The sequence below is a fragment of the Ptychodera flava genome, chromosome 5 (assembly GCF_041260155.1).
Source record: "Ptychodera flava strain L36383 chromosome 5, AS_Pfla_20210202, whole genome shotgun sequence".
NCBI lineage: Eukaryota > Metazoa > Hemichordata > Enteropneusta > Ptychoderidae > Ptychodera > Ptychodera flava.
Genome location: NC_091932.1, coordinates 12,426,952 through 12,447,200, shown reverse-complemented (window position 1 = coordinate 12,447,200; position 20,249 = coordinate 12,426,952). Strand labels below are relative to the sequence as shown.

Sequence of the window (20,249 nt, the reverse complement as noted above, 5' to 3'; positions counted from 1 at the left end):
AAGCGGATTTCCTGTACCAGTTTAAAAATCTGTTGTACGTGAAAGCGTCATTACTCGCAGATTCTGCGGTTTATGAAATTCTGACAATGTTAATGGATTATTTTGTTGTACGGGGTACTGCTCTGATTTCCTCCAAGAATTCGCCTGAGCAAATGACAGATAATCTGGCCAAGCTTGGATTGGCTGCCTTACACAGTAAAACTCATTCCCAAATGACTTGAGGACGTCAGTTCTGGAAAAAAAAATGCAAAGCCCCTTTTCCTTATGCTTGGGAAATCTTAGATTTATCTTTGAAGAACAGAATAATATAGCAACCTTGTTTTATCCTGCAGGCAAAACTGTGATATAGCTGAACAAGGGGGTTGCCATGGTTACCAGTGCCTCCCCACCATCACTTCATTACAGGAATGAGTAGCTAGATGTCAAAGTCTTGATTTTCAGAGATTGTTTGCTCAGAGCGAGATTAACCCCAGCGCCCTCGTCTTTCATGTGTCTGGTGTGACCCCTATTGTCTTGCATTGTACAGCAGTCTCCTTAATGGGGAGTGTGAGGTCACATGGGGGTCAAAAGGTCAGAGTGCATCTGTAATGCACAGTGTAGCATAATTACAACTTACCTGTGGTTGCCACAGGCAACGAAAGGAACAGGATAAGAAAGCTGTATTGAGACTTGGTATCACTGCATAAAGCAAGATGTAAGGCAGCTGGTTTACTTGGTGCGGAAGTAAGCGATAAACATGATGATAAAAAATATTGATTAAGATATCAGTTTCATAGTCATTGATTACTACTTAATCAGTAATCAGGCAAAGACAATGACAGGGACACCACTTTGTTCAATAGAACTGCAAATATTACACTTTTGCAGGAAGGAGAAAATATACTGTTCAATTATTCAAGAATAAACATGAGCAATCAGCCTAATATGGCATATTTGCATATTTTGCCGATCTGTGGTATACCATCTTTGGTAGCCATGGATACACCTGATTGCTGCAGTGAAAACACAGGCTTGTTAGTCATTTCTTCATGATTAATTTTATTGTGAAGGTAAAATTGTAACACACATTCAAAACAATATTTAATGTCTATTGCTTAAACTGTATACTTTTGAAAAACATTTCTAGTCCATACTTCACACATCAACTACAGTTGTGTCTCCTTACAAAAATTATGACGACGAGGTGTTTAACGTAGGATATCAAGAATGATGTATTGCAGACGAGAAGGTCCATTTTGAGATTGTACATTCATACAGTGTGCAAATGTGTAATACCTCAGAATGTTTCATCAGGAAAAACTACTATATTTTGAATAATTGTTACAAAACTTCCGAAGTAAGAAACCACAAAAAAATTATTGCAACCAATCCTTCGCACGATGTGTGAAATTCAGACTTGTGACGTAAATTGAAATTTTGAAAGGAAAATCCTTAATACATGTATGTCAAAGTTTAAGTTTCTCTGGCATTCTGTATGACATGACTGGAGTTTACAATCTGGGTTACTGAAGGTGTTTGAAATTAATTCATTGGCTTATGCTGTTGAAGGATGTAATATATTTGACTTAAGCCGATCTGAAAATTACCCAAACATTGGTGAAAATCAGTGATTTTTTCCAACTCGACAGTATTGACAAAGTTTAAAAGTAATTTGCTTTAGTCTCATTCTGTAAAGTCAAAATTACAGTTACCGATGTATTACCTCCAAATGGTATTTTCTCTGTTGATATTCTAATCATGATATTCTCCAAGAAAAGATTTGTGAATAAAGATTTTAATGTAGATCAGGGTCTATACTCAGTGGCGTCAAAAACAAATTTGCAATTACAGGCAAAAAATTGGAGTGAATATTGGTGACTTATTGCATTTTCTGAAGCTTAATAAATTTTCAACTTACCTTTTCATACCTTTTGAATTTCAAAAATCCAGTTGTTGATGAATCAAGCCGTAGCTTTGATTGAGGGAATACAAAACTTACATTGTACTGTCCTCAAATCTCAAGTAAGGGATTCACTTTTTATTGGAATTTTGTAGCTGTATCGAGTTAGGGTCTGTCAGACTTTTCTTTTCATTAGACAGACAGTAATTGAATTATTGTTCATCAATACATAGAGCGTACCTGCCCAATAATCAATTATATTGACAGTACCAGACTGTTCACAATGCTAGTATTTGTAATATTGAGTTAAATTCAGCTTGTCATGATAAACATCCACGCCCCCAACCCCCCTACACTAGTCATGTAATCGACAAGCTGCATTGTTGAATAGGGCCAGTCTATTCCACCAGGGGGGAATTCAGTATGATTCTCTAATGAGGGGCTCTTAAAGATGTAGGTCGTTTGCTCCCCAAAAATGAAAAACTTAAACTTTTGCTTAAACTTTCCTCAAGCAAACTTTCTACCATCCTCTTTCAAAATCAAGAATAAAAATCGGAGGTGCAAATTTTGGTACTAGGGAAACAAGCTACCTGACTTTTACCGATGTTTGAAATTCAAAATGACCGCTGTCCCTGTGTTATCTCTTTGGGGGAAAATAAAATTGCTGATTTTCACAAAATTAAGCCAGTAAAAAATTTATTTACTCCATCAGCTTGCAAAATGAACTCCACAAGTGGTAGGCCAAAATAATATTGTAACAGTTTGAGAGTCCGAATTTTGTGCGTGAGGCGCATTCTACCTTAATGGTATACAGTCACCTATAATCTAAATATGCCCATATATGGTCAAAGTGGCGTTCCTTGGTATTCAAAATTTCCATTTGAGGGCACTGTTTTTTAAAAAGCGGCCACCGCTTAAAATCTGTGATTGGTCAGATTTTCTATTTCCATGGTAACTGTGGCAAAATTGAAACAGGTGACAGTACACCTGAATAAAAGATGAGTGGTTTGTCAGATTTATCTCAAATTGCAATGGATAACTTTAACTTGATGAAAATTTTCACAAGGAAAACAAAGGACTAAGACCAAGTAGATGCTAAATGTAAGTGGTAAATGCAAAAAAGCAGGTATTGTGGAGGGGGCTTTAATTGGTTTTACTGTGGTAAACTCCAGGTCTGTGGTAATCTCCTGGTCTCAGGATGTCTGAAAAAATGGAAATTTACACCCTACTGTAGAGTTGAATTGCAGTTGGGTCTAAGGTCTCACGTGAGCTCAGTATATCACAGTCATGTTTCCAGTGCTTGCTTAAAAAAAATGACTTCATACTTAAAACGTTGTTGTTGCTAGGAGCGTATTTACTACATCAAAGTGCAGTCATGAAGCTAGAAGTTCATTAAATTCTAAATACGGTAATTGAATAATAAATATTCCATGTTGGAAGTTGATGAATGGATTTCTATTGAGAAATGATTAAATACTCAATAAACTGTTTAGGTACCAAGTTGACTCATAAAATATGAAATACTATTCATTTTTGCTTTGAGAAATGCTCTTTAAAAAGTTTACAACCCGTTCGTTTCTCATAAATTCAATTTGGTGATCGGTGTGTTTTGCTGTGGAAAATTGTCAGTGTTTTGCAACAAAAGTTTGGACAGGCAATGTCTCCTTGAGATTAAGAGCTTATCCAGTGGTTGATTCAAGAATTAGGGGATGTTATCCCGTCTTTTGAGCTTACGTAGGAGTGGTTGAGTCGTTTCTCAGCAATCACCAAACATGGATATCATATTTCAGTACTTTTGGCTGAAGAAACTTAAGACCATAGAATCCAATGATATGCCTCAAGGTTTCCACAGTGGATTATTCTCAAAATATGTTTCTTGAAACGTTATATTGCTCCTGTCTTTTTCAGGTGCACTGGGAAATCAGATGTGATTTTTACATGGTATTGTCATTACATACTATAGATTTCACATCCAGTAAATTCATCGGAAATCTTGATTTCCAGGGGAAAAAAAATTTGCTTTTTTGCCAGCCGGAGATTATTCTGCCATCATTTCTAACTGTAATTGATTTCATGGGTCACATTTTTTGATTTAATATGAAGTGCAAGTAATGGTTGAGTTTTCATCAGCAAGTCAAGAAAAATGACCGTCTACCAAATCAGCAGATGAGTTTTCTATAACGTGTGTTGCTATTTTTGCATTTATATTAATTTCATCAAGGTCATGCTCTACCTGTCCATTTTGTCCAGTGTAATATTTTTACAGTAATTCCCATATTCTTTTGGGCGTATTTTCACATGTGGAGACGTTCTAATTTGTATATAATAAGCCATACCTATCTACTGTTTTACATCATCATAAATGTGAGGAGCATGATATAGAGTGCTATGGAAGGAAAAATCTCATTGCCATGAGGCGCATGTGCCAATAGGACAATATGAAGAAATGGACCAAACACAGGCAACCTTACAGTTGGAATTTGTACCTGGTTTATGAAAGCATTGATCATCCTTGCTGTCAGCCCTACGAGTATGGCGAGAGTGTCCGGCTTTGGCTACGCCGCCTCCCACCCAAAGCCGGACACTCTCGCCATACTCGTAGGGCTACCTTGCTGTCATCCACAAAGTGTCAGTACTACTCCAAGACTATATATAATGATAAACTTGCATGGTTATATAACACCCAGACATGATATGAGTCACACAGTAGACCTGTCTGTTTTGTAAATACCCTCTGGCGATATTAAACAGGATTTCTGTTTTAATCTTGTTACTTTTCATAAATTGTACATGGCGTGTGCCATGGTCATGAATATTCACGACTACCTAGACTGCAGAAACATAACAGTTACCTTTGTCTGGCAACGAGGTTTTGTCTTCCTTGCCAGAACCATAGACCGCGGAGGGGGATGGAAGACCAGAAGTGCATGCACTGGGCTGGAAGTATGGATTTGCAAAGCAAATGTGTAGTCCAAACTATATAGAAGTCTTGTTTTTGAGCCAATTTGCACATCTGTTACCAAAGGTAGAAATCCATAGCATTATATCATTCTTGCACCTTGTTCACACCTTGGTCTTGCAAAAAAGACTTTGACCAATCAGAAACAGCTTTATAACTGAGATCATTTCTTGTGTGCAACCATACCAGTCAGCTGCAATTGGCACGAAATGTCACACCACTAAGGTGTCCGCTGTCCAACTGCGAAAGGTAAAGATGTTGAATACATCAACTTCAAACCGTTTCAAAATTATTACCCCTCTGTGTGAATCAGCAGTTTCATGTTATGAATAGGCCAAGGTGGCAGTCTTAATTTGCGTGGCGTGGAAGACAAGATTAAGAGCCTGTGGCGTCAACGATGGCAGAGAATAAATCAGATTGGTCGTTATCATGCATTGAGAAAAGAAATTTATGATGCTGATCTTCCCAGAACCAAAGTAACATTTGAATTATCATGTCTAATTTTAACATTTATAATTTTCAATAAAGGATTTTAGGAAGGTCAACGAACATTTCAGTTCATAAGAGACAAGCAGGAAATTTTGTTAATAATAGAGCGTGTTGATATGTAATGCTAGCACATTTCAAAAATAGGCAGAATTTAATTTGTTGAAAAACTCCCATGGGTTTGTTGAATCTTTCTGTTAATATACCCTCTCTGGTTCTTCGGCGGATAGCTTGAAAACTCCCTCCAAAAGCGAAAACACCGAAAGTCAAGCATGGAAGTAAAGTAACCATTCCGGATTGCTGTGATAATGGAAGCCATTAAATAGCTCTGTTGCCCTCTAATACCGGCATGATCAATCGGTGAGAAAAAGGAAGGCAAAATCCTAGGAAGTCGCAGAAATCCAATATTTCAGGCAAAATGTGTTTTCAGAAGAGTAACATATAATGACTGTATTCATGGAGCTGGCGCTCACTGATGTTTTACCAGCAGCAATATAAGTGCACTGAAGATTTTTTCCAGAAATTGCTTTTCTTGCTTCATTTCCAATGCTGCCTTGCATCAAGCGTTGTACCGCTGCCGGACCGGTGCAATATCGCATGTGAAAACTTTGTTAGCATAAATGCCCCGTGGTGCTATCGCCATGCCAACTCACATTTCAGCTTTTTGATAGGTAACGTCGTTGGCTTTGTGGAATTCTGAAATCTGCCCGCACACACAAATATTATAGGAGACTTAACCTCAAATGTAAAGTGGGTTCTGAATTCTTTGTAATTGAGGACACATATATTTTTTTTTGGTGCCGAGTCGTGACTTGGTGTGAACGGAAAAAGCATTTGTATAGAAGGATAAAATGAAAGTGATAATATCTCTTCTGAGGGATGCTTTTATGTTTGCTTTATTCACCAAACACTGCATAAAAAGTTTCCAGAGTACAATCAACAAGTTTCTTTTCCAACAGATAATATTAATTTCCTGTGTAAATTGGAAAAAATAAAATTATGCAGCCATGTTTTTACTAAAAACCTTACAAAAACTGGGCTGATAACAAAATGCCATTTCATTAAAAGGAGCGACTAAAAGGTCTTCATCTGTGAAATGCCTTGTTTAAAGTTCATAAACTTCTACATTCAATTCATTTCCCAGTAGTAAACACCCTATCAGGTGAGACAAACTCGTAACGACTAAATCTCAGCAATAATACTCATCGAATGCGACAATTTATTTACTGGTGGAAATCACTCACCTCCATTGAGGAACCTTGGCGGTTGCAGACAGGCTAAATTGCCCAAAATGTCTGAATGAAATTCAATTTAGATTATGATATATGCTAATTTATTGGGTTCCATAAAACAGGAATGAGATTACCCACAACTGCATGAAATGTCAGTGTACTGTATTCTCATTCTCTGCAACCAACTTAATTGAGTCGTAGTCGGAGTAAAGTGGGCCCTTATTCAGGCCATCTGTCTTAATAATGTTGCATCCAGTATATTTCTTTCTTTGACATTTTGAGCCAAATGTCGTTTTTGTAATTTTCTGCCTTTTAATCCCGATGGAAATTATTTATACCAATCTTATTTATCGTTGTTTGGAATTTAACCGCCGAGGCCCCCAGGGCTGGCAATTTTACGGCGACTCCACTACGCTGAAAAATCTATGCAAATTTCAACCTGAGGAGTAATTTGTTCCTCAAATGAGTTCTTGCAAGACTTCTTCAGGGTGTGAAATTAACAATAAGATTGTATTACAGACTCGGCACGGAATATGGCAAATTTGAATGTTTATTGCCGAAGTGAGGCCGTGCATACTAAAACAATGATTCCTTCAAGGAGCTTGTTCTAGCTTGTAAGGCTGGAGATGAATTGGTTGTTGAGCTTGCAGCCATGTTCAGAAGAGAGATGAATATCTCTATGCTGTACAAGAATAAAAAACGATACATATTTGATGCTATAATGTATTTTATTTCCATTTTTGTTCTCTCTCTCTCTCTCTCTCTCTCTCTCTCTCTCTCTCTCTCTCTCTCTCTCTCTCTCTCTCTCTCTCTTCATCACAGCCAATTAATTACAAGGCAAAGTCAGTGTTCTGTCTGTAATGTAAGGGGGACAAATTGCCAATATCAGTTGCACAGTCATTGGACTTGACATATCAGTCTCACCAAATGTGAACAAACACTTGCGCACTTACGCCGGCGTCCTATAAAAACAGCAGTTGTCCACGACTTATCGTTACGAGATTTGACGCCAACATAATTACCAGGCTCATCCCCATATAAGCCTACTCTCGGTTGTAAGAGGGGATTGGTTTGGAATTCAGCAGGCAGTCGCATTCTCTAGCACCCATTTGGCGAATAAAAAATATGACTAGTAGTATTGAATGGAGCATAATGAAATGGGGAATGAGTCGTACCTGGATAGGGGTTTGTACTTCACGAATACTAATATACGATGGTCATTGCGCTACATTGTGATGAGAAGATGTTCTAAAAAGCTGGAGAAATTGTCTTACTTTGTGGATAGTAGACGTCACCTCACTCATCATAGCAAACTTGCCATTTCTTTACCTGTGTATTTGGCATGCCTTCATCACAAAAGGAATATCTTTTGTTGGCAAAACAGCGTAGATATTTGATCAAGTGTACAGTGTGTCGTCTTATTTGTTATTCTGTAGGGTGTTTTGACTCTTGCTTCTGTACTCATAGTTAAAGATTGATTAGAATTTTATTTTGAAATTCAACTGATGACTCTGATTATTCCATTGGATCATAACGTCAGTGAGATTCATACAGAGATACTACGCTGGCACTGATTGACAGATGTACGCATAGAAAAAAGCAATGTATGCAGTTCAGCAAGACGTACACATGCAGACTTTTCACTCCTCCAAGATGCGACTCCGCTCTCAGATCTCTTTCGTGAATGAATGCGTGCCTAACACATTCATTTTATGCAAACTTTACTGCTGTTTTCACGACTGTCAAAGAGCAAGTCATCGATTTCCCGAGGACAGGTGTTCAATTCGCCCCTCGGATATCTGCACTGGCATGTTGCAGTGCCTTTGATGAGGTTGTTATGTCGACTTGAGTGGCTCTGTTTTGTCAGCCGTGCTGTTAGCCCAATTTGCAGAAATGTTCATCAATTTCATGGTTGTTTCTTTCAGCAGGGAAAAAATGGATGAGGGCAGACTCCTGGTCATTAACTTAACGACCCATGACCCCGAAAGGTTAAGCCGTGTCATCGAGAAATACCTCCACTATCCAGTTCATATGCATACAAATCACTTTCTTCTGTATTTGCTGTTGCAAATTACATATATGCATGTGGACTTGAAATTGGGATAAGTTCCTGCTTGTCGTCACAAGGCCTTGATATTTACAGAATGGGAGATTTAAATTCTGAGTTTGGCTAACACCTTGCTGAACAGTGCAAGACGCAGCAATTCAAGGGAGATCAGAGTGTGTTGAGAATGAGATAGCCTCTGTTGATCCCACAATCAGACAAGGCATTACCCATCCTAGACACAGAAAGATAGCATCCCCTCGTTAAATTGTCTTGGATTAGCCAAGAGACTCTCCCTTGCTACTCCAAGACTCTGGAAAGGGAAAAAAACACATTCCCATTACCAAAATGTGTGTATTTCCAATTCAAACGTTAGATTGCTAGGTTCATAATTTATGGCACTGCTAACTTGTAAGATTCATTCTTCAGTTAAACTCACTTTACAAAGGTGAGCTCTGGACACTAGGGGGAGAAAAACAAAGTCTTTAGGTTAAAATATCGGGTCTTTTCGATCGTCAGACTATTAGAGGTAGGAATTGAGTCAGTTCATTTTAGTTTTTTTACTGGAATTTCAAAGTGTGTATTGCACCCGCGGGAGGAGCACCATCTAGAGCGAAGCTTTTACAAGTTGTTCGTTTTGCTAGTTGTTTACCCAAGAGGGTTGAATATAAATGCGACATAGACTTGTTCCTCTTGCACGAGTTTCACTCCGGCCTATTGTTTTCAAAGATTTATTATGTGCGCCCGCTGAAGTATTCACATTTAAAAGCTCAGGAACGTGCAGTGCCAGACTCTAATTCACGGAGACATGATTTGGCGTCCACCTGGCTCCAGATGGGCTATCACCCTTGTAAAAGTGATTAACAACTTGAAGCGACACACCTGCTATGTGGGCAGTGACCTTACGCTTGTGCAGACGACCTCTCTCATTGGATAATCCTCCCCGTTTAGCAACTTTGGCGACATTTTCACCCGTCTGATTACACATTCAGAGGAGAGGTATTTCACATGACAGCCAATCTTGTTTGGCATAATATCAAACATAAATTGTAGTATTGCTTTTACACAACTTACAAAGAATTGAGCGATATACAGTGCAGGGCGCTCTTGCACAAATCATAACAACTTCTTCGGGTAAAACTATTGTCATTTAAATTTAATATGACAGCATAATCTGAATTGGTTAAATTGTTATACTTTTTATTAACTTTGTCATAAATTATGTCCTTTTTTAAAACAATGTATGTAATATGTAGTTACAGTGTTGCCATGTTTTAACCAATAACGAATATTCTGAATAGCAACTTTTGAATATAGCATCAATATTGGTTCTATACACATATATAAACAAGTGGGGGACCAGTAAATCAGTTTGAATAGTGTTTTATAGGTTTGAGAAAAAGCTGTATGCATTGTTGAAAATTTAACCTTCACCATATCGACCCACACAACCCATCACTTCCCACCCTGATCTTGGTGGAAGTATGTAGTCTGTAGTAACACAGGGAAAATCAAGATTGACTTAAGAAGTACCAGATAACGATCTGTTTGTTTGGCTGGTTTTTTTTCATATTTTTCGCAATTTAGACAAAGAATACCGAGCAGATTAATAGGGAGTCTATCACGCCATGCGCAGCAACAGATGCCAAAGAGTGTACTCTGTTGAAACCATGGAAACCAGGATCTCTCACAAACTGAGTAGAATAAAACAAGAACAATTTTTTCATCTCTGATTTCTTTACAAAGACAGCGACAAGAAAGAAACCGAACTGTGAGCTGATGATGTGGCAATAATAGGCAAATAAGAAGAGTTCTGGTTTGATTAGTTCCGTCATGCACATGGAGAATGGCAGTCTTCATACTAGTGTAAGAGAAATACAGCCTTTCAGTTTGTGGAATATCAAAATCAATTTTACTGGGTGTACATCAAAGTTCAAAATTTGATAATTGCATGTTTTCTTTCTCAATGCTGTGGGAGATCTGCCTCATGATTAGGAGGGAAGGGTGTACACAACGGAAATCGTAATGACAGCGTAGTTGATAATAACGGCCACTTGAAAACTGTGTACTGAAATTTCATGATTGGAAGCGTCAAACAAGTGTTGTGACATTCTTTTATCAGGGGAATAATTCATCTGAAAAGATAGGTCATGCTAATATATCAGTTGCTTGACATTTACGGCAAAGTGTTCATGAAGTCGCTCACCTCATCATCAATATCTGTTTGTTGCCAAACTCATTTCCTGGCGTCAGACAGCGAAATGTTCTTTAGTTATTGGACTATCAAGATAAATTTTGCATTTCCTGTCAATACCGTATATGATATTAGCTATAGAAATCCTTTTTCCGTTAATGATCGTTACACCTGGTAAAGTTGAGCAAGAAGAATGCGTGTTTCATACAGTAAATGTCATCCAAACATTATCTGTAGCATTATTCATATGATTTAGTGGTAAATGAAAAAGACCCGATGAAGTTATTAAATCAGTAAATTTGCTTTTCATTGAATACTGTTTCTCTTTCGGATTGGCTGTTTGGGAGTCAGGTTGAATTGTTCAAAAAGCAGTGAATTACCGTATTCAAATACTAGACAATACTGGATGACCTAGCCCCCACTACCACTGTTGGTACTTTCAAAGGATTTGAAAAGATGTCAGAAAAAGACACTTAAAGGGATACAGTCATCGCAACTGTGCTTAAAGGTTGTGTGGGACCCATAAGACCAATGTAAACACTGTATCCAAGGTACGATGGTGATTGATGAAAGTGAAAACATCTCTGTCATAATTAACATGGTATAATTAAAATGTTACAATGATGATGAGTTGCATCTAGATATCGTGCAGGAAATACATTGTTTGTAAACAAGAAATGACTGTTTCTCTTTAAAGTAATCAGCGACTGGAAATTTCATTAAACTTTGGCACGTTTTTCTCAATGAAACTTTCAACCGTTCTCTTACCAAATCGATAATAAAAATCAGGGATCGCTGTGCACAGAGAAAACAAATTGCCTATCATTTATTGATAATTGAAATTCAAAATTGCAGCCATCCCTGTTATAACTCCGGGGGAAAAAATATGATTTTTATTGTTGTAAAAAACAGACGCTGACATATTTTCTTTCTCCAACAGCTTTAAAATGAATCCCCACGATTGGTAGACCAGAAATTTAAGTATTGAAAAAAATTGAGAGTCCAAATATCTGTCCTCAGGGTGCATTCTACCTTAACAGCGCTGATCGCAAATGACGTCACTGTTCTCTCTCATTAATATGCATAAATAAATAGTTTGTCCGCATTTTCTGCGTAAACGACGAAAATAAAACCTGCGAGTGTTAGAATTGGCTATATAGCGTCACACTTATTCGTATGAATTGATGACTGAGACTACAAGCTGCAACAACAGCCCCGCATACAATGACAAAATTTGTCCAAATTTCAGCTTATTTGTCCGAAAGTCGCGCGTGTGCAGCTATATTTAGTAACAAACCCGGAATCGCCACCAACGCTATTGATAATAAAAAATGGTATTTATACCATCCTTTGTGTTGCCCAATGACACCTACGTCACAGTGCACAGGTCCAACAGAACAATTGAAAACACGATAGGCAGATACAAATGGTGGTTGTTAGTCCCCGCGGACGAAGTCCGGCGGGGACTTATAGATTGGGTCCCGTCTGTCGTCCGTCCGTCCGTCCGTCCGTCCGTCGTCCGTCATCAACAGTTTCTCAGACACTGCTAAACTAATTTCGTTCAAACTTGGCACAAAGGCATAGCACTATGACCTACAGATGCACGTCGATTTATTTTGTGATACGATCCAATATGGCCGCGAGGCGGCCATTTTGTTGCGATTTTTCATGTCTTTGGACCATAACTCAGACATCCTTGAACAGATTCTGTTCAAACTTGGCACAAAGGCATAACACTATAGCTTTCATATCCCTGTCAAATTATTTCGCGATACGATCCAATACGGGCGCGAGGCGGCCATTTTGTTGCGATTTTTCATGTCTTTGGACCATAACTCAGACATCCTTGAACAGATTCTGTTCAAACTTGGCACAAAGGCATAACACTATGGCCTACATGTGCATGTCAAATTATTTTGCGATACGATCCAACATGGCCGCGAGGCGGCCATTTTGTTTGCGATTTTTTCATGTCTTTGAACCATAACTCAAACATCCTTGAACCGATTCTGTTCAAACTTGGCACAAAGGCATAACACTATGGCCTACATATGCATGTCAAATTATATTGCGATACGATCCAATATGGGCATGAGGCGGCCATTTTGTTGCGATTTTTCATGTCTTTGAACCATAACTCAAACATCCTTGAACTGATTTTGTTCAAACTTGGCACAAAGGCAAAGCACTATGGCATACATATGCATGTATCAATTAACCTTGTTATAGGATCCAATATGGCTGCAGAACTGCCATTTTGTTGGAATTTTGCATGTCTTTGAAGCGTAATTCAAAGGTCATTACACCCATTTTGTCCAAACTTGGCACAAAGATCAAGCACTATGGCATACATATACATGTCAATTTACTTCGTGACATGTTCCAATATGGCCGCCAGATTGTCATTTTTTTCCAATATCGCTGCCAGATGGTCATTTTTGGATTTTTTCATGTCTTTTAGGCTTAATCATATGCAAATATTCCTTAACCAATGTTGTTGAGACTTGGTACAAAGATAAAGTACTATGGCATACATATGCATGTCTACTAATTTTATGCTATGATCCATATGGTCAATAGACAGCCATTTGATTTCAATTTCGGTGTGATTTTTTTATGTCTTTAAAACATAAACATAGGTCACTGTCCCTCGATGGACTGATTTTGTTCAAACGTGATACAAAGATAAAATACTATGGCTGCATTCTTGTGCACATTAATTTGTTTCATTCTATGATCCGAAATGGCTGATTACAACAACATACCGATCCCATACCATTTCGAAAATTCCACCAAACCATGTGTATAGTATGTGCCATCATGACACTAGAGGCAGTGAGGGCATCGTTATGTGTGATGTAATCAAAAGTTCCTTCAGTTGTCATTACCGGCAGAGATGAGTCATTTTATTGAACGTTCCTCAGATTACTTTATTATGCAAGTCACAGGCCTGATGCACCTGTTGCATCAATGTCATTCCACAGCTACCTAGACCACAGCTACCTAGACACCAAAGATTATAACAAATGGACAAGCGGGGACTGTTGTCATCAACGATGACTTGTTACAGGGTAAAGCAGACCCCATAACTTGTTGAATATAATACACCAATTTGCTGCAGTAGAAGTTTTGCCAAAGTGCATGACTGTATAAAGAGCTTAGCCAGGACAGTTATCATATCATTCAGAAGCCTTCTGCTTGTAGAAAGCTTGACGTAGTTTGGTGTTATGTACGGAGAATTGTTTCATAATGCACCAGATGTAGAGGGACTGATACGTAGTAAAAAAACTTGACATGTTCAGATAATAACCGTTCATTTACTCTGTCAAACAGTGTGTGTAGTGCTAGCTGTATAAAGAAAAAATCCTGCTTGATATTAGGCGGTACTTCACTTTGTACAAAACAAACTGTATTGCAGTGTGGATAAAGTGTTTTTGATAACAGATTGTGTAGGGCTTACTTTTTAGAAACTATCGGCCCCCTTCACTGTCTTCTATCTGATATGCGCTAAGTGTTTGCACAAAACATCTACTTTTGCGTTCATTAACAAGCAAGAGTGTGCCGTTATCAGCGTTGTTGGTGAGACAAAGTGTCTTGCCACCGCTCCAACTACCGTCTGTTGCTAGGAAACCGTCGGGAGACGAGGATTTGAGGAATTCCAACCACACTTTCAGTTTCTCGATTCTGACAAAGCTGCCAAACATGAGGGCAAGCAAACAAATTTAGCAGAGAAACCTGATACCCTACTGAGCCGTTTGTGAAGTAATTTTGCCAATAAAAGGTAATTGGGACCTGAGAGACCAGTGGACAGTGATGTGAATGAAGAGCTGAGCTCAGGCGGCCGTGTTTCCATTTGAGAGTGTACGAACAATTACAACTGCATGGGGCCTAGGTGTTCAGGACGCTTTTGGCCTTGTACTAACCATGTGTCTCTGGTGCAGAGGTGATACGTAATTTCGTTTCAACTTTTTTAAAATAAAAGTAAAAGCCTTGAGCGGTGTTTCTCTGTTGTGGTTTCCAAAATGTTGAATTTTATTCCACTTAACCATGTCCCTGTTGGCTGTTATCAAAAACTGGGATGAGAAAGGTGGTTGTTTCAAAGGAGTGGTTGTAGAAGCATTTCTTGAGGAGGGTGACGAACGATGGAAAATCTAAAAGCTTGCCGCCGCTGCATTGTCGTGAAATCCAAGAATGCCAGCTCACTGCGAGCCAAATAAGTAACGCAACACAACACATCAAAGTATCGCTGCCAATCACCTGATATGCAGTTTCAGATTGTCTGAAAAGCGTTTGCTCAAAAGTTCTCCGATTTTCTTACAAAAGTTATTCAACAAGCATCGGGTTGTCTTTGCCGTGGAATGATGACTTTTTAGTTCACTGGTATGTAGGTGTTATTAAAGCACACAAACCGACACCAGATGAGGATAATGAGAAAATATCTTCCATGACTCTGAGATAGCGACTTCTATTCCATACAAAACTCAAATGATTCCATGATATGCTATTGGTGTGAACAAATATTGTGTCATGGTAATTTTTGTATTTCAGCCCATTTTCATTTTCTTGATTTCTACAGGAACTCCATAGACAGTTTTTCACAGGATTTTTGTCTTGTTGCACAGATTACTCCAACTGTGGATTTTTCTGCATAATTGCCTCTGAGAGTCTGAATCAGCTTCTCTGCAAATTGCTTCAGATATTACACTCTATGAAGAGGACATGGCTAATTTTGCATTCATTTGTTGTAATTTTTCCTGTCAGATATTAAGAGTTGTGAAATTTTGAAGGGATCTCTTCAGTCTCGTATTGAATAGTGAATTCCGGTCGGTCCTATGAATCCATTTCTCCTCACGCTGGATAGAGGGATGGATGGATGGATGTGTGTGTCTGTATGTTTGTGTGTGTGTATGCATGCATGTATGTATGTATGTATGTATGTATGTATGTATGTATGTATGTATGTATGTATGTATGTATGTATGTATGTATATATACATGTATGTATACATGTATGTATGTATGTATTTATGTATGTATGTATGTATGTATGTATGTATGTATGTATGTATGGTTGTATGGTTGTATGGTTGTATGTATGGTTGTATGGTTGTATGTATGGTTGTATGTACGTATGTTTATATGTATGTGTATATATGTATATGTGTATCTGTGTATGTATGTATGTCTTTTTGTATGTACATGGATGTATGTATGTGTGTATGTATATACAGTGTACATGTATCATGTATGTATGTATATTTACATTTGTGTATATATGTAACATAACTTGAGATATTGCATCCTCATATACATATTTAATGTTAAAATGAAACAAAACAGAAACTATATATCTTTATAATTTATTTCTGGTATATTTTGATTATCTTCAGATGGCTTCGATTGCTGAAAAATTTACAGAACCTTAGTTTGTCCTTGAGTGTCTTAATTTGTTTTTGCTAAAAACATGTTCTTGCCAGTTTGGGATTTATCCGCATGATCACAGTAGCTCTTCTGAACAGACTATATTTATCATGAGAGAACAAACGTGCGAGTTAAAGACACTTCCACTAAGACTTGGAATGGGAAAGTTCGATCATCACACTCGGTAATCTAAAGCTGACTTTGTCCAAATTGTCTTCTCTTGCACCTTACCTGAACATGATATGACCCTTGTATGGGAAAATACCAGCTCTATAAAAGCTTAGGCAGTGCTATCACAAGGCTGTCTTTTCAAATGTACAACCCTGGGATCAGGTCGGGTTAATACACTGCAACTTAGCCACACATCTGCTTAATGAAAATCTGTCATTTCAAAACCCACTCCCGAGGGGGTAAGTCCCACAATGATTTTCATGGTATTCTCAAGGTTTTCCTTTTTTTTTTGGCTGTATAGCTTATCATGGTCCAACTCCTATACTCTGGCACATGCGAGTCTGCCTCGGGCGTGTCTCTGCATCTGATTTGCATGCAGTCGATCCGAGTGAGCAATGAGTTAAAAGCTTGTCCAGGAAATTGAATTACTTCCTCTATTCTCTGTAATATAATTTGAGATTTTGTTCTCTTTGATAACCCAGGAGATAGGGGGGGTTTTCCCCCCATGGGAGGAGGGAGTTGTACATTTCCTCTTGGTGTATGATGAGTGTCGTAATATTCCATCGCAAGTGTACTTAAGATCCAGTTATGACGACAAGGAGGATTGTTGAAAGTTGATTTCAATTTGCACACACAAGTCTCTATCATGAATGCTTGATGTGGCACAGCGCCCGTAAGGCAAGCAGCCGACCATGTTTTCAGCCATGGAATCTTTACATTTTCTGTAAATTATTAAAGCTTTATAGGTAATTTTTTTCAGGAGAAGACAATCTCTATTTCAATATCAGATAAATTTTTCATGGCAAGGAACAATATTGAATTTCAAGTCAAGTCAAGGAGAGACAGTTCGACTTTAAGGATACACCTCAAGTAGCTTTTTCATCAACGTTGAACTTGATTTTCACTTATTTCTTTTCCACCTTTTGAAAAAAAGTATAAAAATTTACAGAAAATTTGAAATTGGTTTCATATAATGATTTTTAGTTGAAAGGAGAAATACTAGAGCCTTCTGCAAAACAGTGTGTATGATGTCAGGACATCAAAGCCAGCCCCAGTGCAAACAAGTCTAGAAGCTGTCTTAGAAAAAAGCCATGCATCCTCACAAGTGATAATTACATAAATGATGGCAACACCCTGAGAGCAAATTGCATTTCTACGGTCACAGTTTAGGCAAGAAACAGTCATTTTACGGCTGTTAATGTAATCAAGTTGAGAAATTAGGACAGACTGAAGCCTCCTTCATTAGGGGAACTTTTGGAAAAATGGTGGAAACTGTAATTCAATGAAATTGCAAAACTTTGCGACGGTGTTTTCGCCCCAGCAAAAGCTTGGCACGGCCAGTAGCAGCTGCAGCTTACCAGCGAGATGAAGAAGATTGCTAAATTGAGTTGAATTGACATTGTTGGGTATTCTATTCGGCTTTGTTCTCAATGAAAAGAAGTTTAATTTAATCTGTTCTGTAACGGTACATTGGAAGCTGATACAGACTCGCCAGTTCACCCCGGTTCAAATTAAAAAGAAAAATAAAGTTGCTTCAGGGACGCTGTGGAATATAATTAAAGCTTGGTTTGAACTGGTGTGTCAATAGACTTGACAGGCTATCAGAGACGTAGAAACTAAATGTGATCGGTCAGTGCGCGTGTGGAATTGATGTTTCAGAGGTGTTTGAAAATGAGTTGAGCAGGGCATAGCTGAGCTGTTTTCGCGTGAGGTTTTATGAGCGAGAACTCTAGTTTGTACTCTTTAGGGTAATCTCTGTGTGGGGTTGATGACTTGTCCAGTTATGTAACAATAAGAGAAGAAGTGAGAATGACGTACTGTTTGTAATTCTAGCCAAATGAAACAGAAGAAGTCTTGAATGTATCAATTTTATGGTAATTAAGTAGGTAGCGACAACCTGGCAGTTACTTTGAATTTTGATGTATATAGTAATTATGTAAATTCTTTGTCTGCAAATTTTCTGCTCTCTTTTTTGAAACAGTTGCAATGAGTATCAACAGATCAATTTCTGTGGTTGTACCTGTGTTTTGTCAAATACAGAATGTTTTATGGATGGACATTTGTGATAATCATAAACATCAGTATTTTAGTTGTAATATATTGGTCAGCTTTTGATATATACAAATGTATTAGCTTTTCAAAGTGACTGTGATTAATTGTGTACTGCTCATATTCCTGAAGTTCCATATGTCAAAAGACGCAGAAGTCAAAATAGCAGCAAACTGAATGGCACAGCTGGCATTGAGGGCGCTGTTTATATTTAGCATTGTCTACGCACAACTTTTGGTAACCAGAACACAGTTGTAAAAGTGAAACCTTGAGTTTAGCAGAGAAAATTCACCTTGCCGTTGGTCAGCTTTTCAATGCAAACACATCTTTTTGCATGCAGGGTGCTGATTGTAATTCATGGATTGCGACACTCTGGACGGCCAATGCCCAGAGGGCCGGAGCGCGGTGGGCAGCGTTTTTCCAGCAGCATGTAGGGGAATAAGTGTACAAAATGAATAATGTGTGGTCACCCACAGAACATCCCTAGAGGCTATACTGGGTTCATGTTGTCTTTGACAAAGTCATTCATCCGTTCGGTCCGACATACTTGAGCCTTGGACAAATAAACTGGCGCACAGGCTGAATGTGCCAGCTCAGTTGTAAATGCCATTGACATACGATTACCATCATAGATTTTTATTCACGCATAATTGGTTTTATGTGACCTTGCCAAGTGGGTATATATATCTTATCTGCACATAGCCAAGCCTGGCTTTATCAGCTGTCAGTAGTTTTCCATGCAATAGTCCTTCACTTCATGTAAATTCAAACCAATATTTATAGTAATTTTGATTGAGAACACCGGCAGGCCTCGTGTGCAGGTATATGCTATCAATACTCATCACAACTCACTCTTGACAGGGAATTACGTTTCCCATTGAGCTGTAAAGGATGCATGCAACTGGCATTCCTTACAGAGAGGTTCAAATATGAATTATGACATAGAAGGGCAATAGGTATACGTCTTGATAATATTTTTATCATTTTTGTTTCAGAAAACACGCACGTTTTCTTCTTCCAAAAATGTATTGATATACAAAGTATTTCTGTAAGCCTTGCCAAAAGATCTCACTGTACATTGTGCAAGATTTGTCAGTATAATAATTTTGCTGTCAACAACATTGGGCGTTGCACATGGCATTCACAGAGGCTGTGTTGATAAGCTAAACAGTATGCATTTTAACGTGAATTTTGAGAGCAGATTGAGAAACGTGTTTCTGAAGCAAAATAGTTGAAAGGAGATCAAAATTTCTAGCTTTTAATTTACAATTTTGTGAAAAAATTGAAAATTTAAGGCCAAATCTGTCTGCTGTATAGCATCGTTGCAACAACACGACACCGAACAGTTTTCTCCAAGCCACTTTAATAGCACACTGACTCACAAGACCTTGCTATGACTCAAGCACATTGTGCCATATTATATATGTATGAGTAAAGGGCTGGCTCCAGAAAGGTCAAGAAATTCTTGATTTGGCTCAAATAACCAAAAAATCGTAAAACTTTAAGGGCATAGTGGTACCTGTGTCTTTTCAACGTTATCTCATCTTCTGTTTCTCCTTGCCTCATATTGTTGTTGGCTTTGCTTTGCTCAAGAACGGCATCAGGCACATGTCTCTAATCTTGTTGTACTAAGAGCAGCAACATACCTATCATGTGGTATAATCAGATAGCAAAAATAGAATTTTATGGAAAATTGAAGAGTTACAGAAGTAGAAAAATATAAAAGCATAATATTTTGAAGACATTATGTCAATTAGTAATACATTGCATTCTCAGCTTCCTGAAAAGTATATCGACCAATCAGCATAGTTTTT

At 38.1% G+C, this 20,249-nt stretch overlaps 1 protein-coding gene across 5 annotated transcripts in view; it reads left to right on the top strand.

The window, feature by feature from the left end:
• LOC139133036 (heparan sulfate glucosamine 3-O-sulfotransferase 1-like) overlaps window positions 1-20,249 on the top strand; it is a 122,212-nt gene that overhangs the window by 90,792 nt on the left and 11,171 nt on the right. The gene's annotated exons all lie outside the window — the stretch shown is intronic.